The sequence below is a fragment of the Myodes glareolus genome, chromosome X (assembly GCF_982192425.1).
Source record: "Myodes glareolus chromosome X, mMyoGla1.1, whole genome shotgun sequence".
In the NCBI taxonomy this organism is placed as follows: Eukaryota; Metazoa; Chordata; class Mammalia; order Rodentia; family Cricetidae; genus Myodes; species Myodes glareolus.
Window position 1 is genome coordinate 91,339,828 of NC_142053.1, and position 4,154 is coordinate 91,343,981.

The 4,154-nt window shown below is 45.7% G+C and overlaps 1 pseudogene; it reads left to right on the forward strand.

The window, feature by feature from the left end:
• Positions 1-3,564: 3,564 nt before the first annotated feature.
• LOC146889119 (Nuclear RNase P) lies at positions 3,565-3,806 on the forward strand (annotated as a pseudogene).
• Positions 3,807-4,154: the final 348 nt, after the last annotated feature.

Genomic DNA, 4,154 nt, shown 5'->3' on the forward strand with positions numbered 1-4,154 from the left:
CCTTGATCCTGTGCCACGGTACTACTCTAGAGTACCATAAATTTCCATAGGATAAGGTCACTGTCTATCTTCAAGGCTGAGTGACTCTAAAGGAGAGGGTAGGTGATCTCAGTGATAGAAGGGAGAATCTAGGAAGAAATCTTACTAGTCCCTCACTGTAAGCTCCACCTACTACGGCAGTACTTTGAATGGTTCCTTGGAGTCTGCAGAATGCAAAAACATTAGTGTGCAGCTTTAAGTACTTTGATGTCTAGTTTGTTATCATGGAAAGATCAAGTAATATTTATGTTGAATGATAAGGATATTTAAGTTAGAGGTATAGAGGTATCTGACAGTATTTCATATAGAATCTTTTTGCTCTCTGAGTTTTATTAAAATAAGTCAACATCAAAACTTCTTGTTTAAAAGGAACTAGTAAAATGAAAGGAAATGTCACTAAATTCGTAAGAGGGCAAAAACGGATGTCATCATCACGAAATTTTGTTTCTAAAGTTTCACATTTAATTCCTTTCCCATGTTTAAAAAACAACATATCTAAAACCATGTACGTTACATATGTAATTTACTATTTAAAGATGGACTTTTTAGGATGGTAAGGTCAGGATACAGTTCCACCAAATTGGTCTTTCTCCGAGATTGCCTCAAAGTCAAAGTATTTTACACTACAACCCATGATTTGATTTGCAACATTTTACAAATGTAGATCAGATGATTTGTTTAATGTCAAGATAGATGAAAAATGGATTGTAAACAATTTCATATTCTCTGTTATCAGACAGTAAGCGATTTGTTTGGCCTCTTAAAAAATCATCTTGTTTAGTTTCAAGATGTTTCCTTGGATTCAGAAATAGCCTTAGGTCAGGGGCAGGGCTCATTATATTGTCAACATTTGTGGACAGAGACAGTTAACTTTAAGTTTTAAATACTCCAAAGATAAGCTTTATACTTTGTATTGGTTATGCATCTGATACAATTTGGAATGGAAGAGGATTTCTTTGTCACTCTTTTTCACGTCTACAATTGTACCAGATTTAGTAGTATTTAAGAGTCTCAGGGAGTTGAGTCAGTCATGTAAACTCAGCTTCATAGAAAAACTTAGATTTCTTTTGGCTTTTGACTTTTTAATTTATTTACACTTAAAACACTTTTTTCTTTTGCTTCTTTATTTATTTTTTTATTAAAAATTTCCTCCTCCTCCTGTCCTCCCACTTCCCTCCCCTCCCTTCCCCCCACTTCCCCTCTGCCTCCTTCTCCAGGCCAAAGAGCAGTCAGGGTTCCCTACCCTATGGGAAGTCCAAGGTCCTCCCCGCTCCCCCCAGGTCCAGGAAGGTGAGCATCCAAACAGACAAGGCTCCACAAAGTCCGTCCATGCAGTAGAATCAAAGCCCAGCGCCACTGTCCTTGGCTTCTCAGTTAGCCTCCACTGTTAACCACATTCAGAGAGTCCGGGTTGATCACATGCTTGATCAGTCCCATTCCAACTGGCCTTGGTGATCTCCCATTAGATCTGTCCCACCGTCTCAGTGGGTGAACTCACCCCTTGCAGTCCTGACTTCCTTGTTCATATTCTCCCTCCGTCTGCTCCTCATAAGGACCTTGGGAGCTCAGTCCAGTGCTCCAGTGTGGGCTTCTGTCTCTATCTCCATCCAGCACCAGATGAAGGTTCTATGGTAAAATGCAAGATATTCATCAGTGTGGCTATAGGATAAGGCCAGTTCAGGTACCCTTTCTTCTGCTGCTCAAGGAATAAGCTGGGGACATCTCCTTGGCCACCTATAATTCCATCACTTACCCCTTCACCTTCCTTCCTCCAACACATCCCATCCTCTGCACCACGTCCTTTCATCCATTGCCTCTCAAACTGATAGCCTCATTTTCTTTGATTATTATAATTAAATATTATGTGTTTGTATGTGTGTATGCACAAGCATTTAAACACAACTATGTTTTGTTGTTTGTGTGTATATGATTTCTTTCTCTTTCAGCATTCTTTAGTAACCTATAGTTCTTTGTCTATGGATGCACCCCCACAGTGACGTTCTCTCCCTTCTACATTAATATGTCTATTGATATTGTCATTGTTTGGGTCTTTTTAGATAGCCATTTCTAAGAAATACAGTGTCATAGTAGACTTCCTGGTCCTCTGGCTCTTATAATTTTTCTGCCACCTCTTCAGCAATCTATTCTGAGCCTTGACTACAGGAGTTGTGTTGCAGATGTATCTATTGGTGCTGGGCTCCCCATAATTCATTGATTTCTGAATTGAATCCAGTTGTGGTTCAATGTTCAAAAAGTAATGGTTTCCTTTTGTAATAAAGATAAGCTTCTTTGATTGGGGGTGAGAGCTACATTTATATGGTGGTGTGTAGGGAGCCACCTGGAGGCACAGGTGGTCCTGCAGTTTGGAGGTATACAAGTCCATACCTGGCTTAGCCACGTGAGGCTGAGCACCCTTGCCTGCACATGTGCAGAACAGCAAATGGCATCAACCAATCAGCATTCAAACCTCTCCACCGTTTAAAAGCAGCTGCCTCTGGGCTCTACTTCCTCTCTCTAAGCTTTCTCTTGTCCCTGCTCTCTTCCCTTCCCCCAATTTTCCTCAACCGAGTGCTCCGAATAAAGACGTGTACAGAGAAGGAATTCTCGTTTTTAGTGGCGTTCATTTCTGCTGGTCAGGAAGCGCGCCGCAACTGGTGCTGAAAGCCTGGGAAGGTGCTGAAATCAGACACTGGACACAGAGAGCCATGAATTTCAGAACTCTGGACACGTGGAGCGGTGAGTGACGTCAGTTAAATCCTCCAGAAAGGGGAGGAAAAAGAATGGAAAAAGTATAGGCCTAAAAAGAAAAGAAAATAAAAAAAAATCAAAGTTAAGGTATCTGAAAGAAGGTACAGAAAGCAACGGGGAAGAAAAATCCCTTAAGTTCAGTGCAGGAGGAGTGTGAATAAAAACAGCAGCAAAAAAGGCGAGGTAACTAAGGCGGGACTATGAGGACAATGGGGTACGGGAGACCGCAGCTTCCGCCCCCTCTCCATCCACCTGCATACTCGCTGTTAGAGACTCGGGGCAACAGTCTCGCAGGGAGGCGGGCTTGATCGTGTTTGACGACTGCCTTTCCTGTTCTTAAAGAGCCACAGAGTTTTTGAGGTGATTTTCGCCTAATTTTGATAAGAGAGCTCAGTCTCTGGCTCTCACGTACAGAAAACTTTAATTTTGATTGAGGAAATGGGCTGGCACGGTGCTGCACGCCTGTTGTCCCAGCTACTCAGGAGGGAGACACAAAATTGCACTGGAGAGTGCTAACTCGTTCAGGAGGCGTGGCCATGCTAACCAGTTGCTGGCGGGGAGTTTGCTGGAGTCCGCAGAGGCCTACGAAAAGTCAGGTCGCTGTGGCGACGTGGGCGGGCTAAAGTCCGTGTGACATCAGAGGCTATGTGTCCCGGCCTTCTGGCGGGGCTGTGGTTTTCGGAGGACTTTTTCAGCACCTGAGCGGACTTGCCCTGACTGAGGCGGAAGCTGCGGGGTGACTCTGCGAAAAGCCGCGTTTCCATAGCAACATGGGCGGGCGGAGGAAGCTCATCGGCGGGGCCACGTGCTGAGTGCTCGTCACTCCCCGGCCCCTGGGAAGGTCTGAGACTGGGCCCCCCCACGGTCCTAACCGGGCCCTCTGCGCGCGGGCAGACCGGGCAGGAGAGGTCCCCCCATGGGTGGGCGAATGCCCCCCCTCGCCAAAGCTTGAAAAAGACTCACGGCCGGCGGTGCAAGTTCAATGCCTGAGGTGAGGCAGGGTGCACAGTTCGCAGGTACAGGATAAACGGCGAGCCTGCGCACGGCCCGGGGCGGGGCCATGCCTTTGGGCCATGCGGAGCGCGCCACAATGGGCCACAATGGGCCACAATGGGCCATGCCTCAGCCACGGCCGCCAAAAATTCAGTCGCCAAAAACATTTGTCGCCAAAAATTCTGTTAGATAAAAACATTTATCCCCCCCCAAAAAATGCACATCGTCCCCAAGTCAGCAGGAAGCAGCTAGATCGATTGTCGAAGCCCATTTTCCCTCAAAGAACTGGACGTAATTATCATAATAAAGGCGTGTCAGCCTGGTTACCCGTATCCTAGGTAACAAAGGCGGACCTATTGCCTGAGGCAACGGGT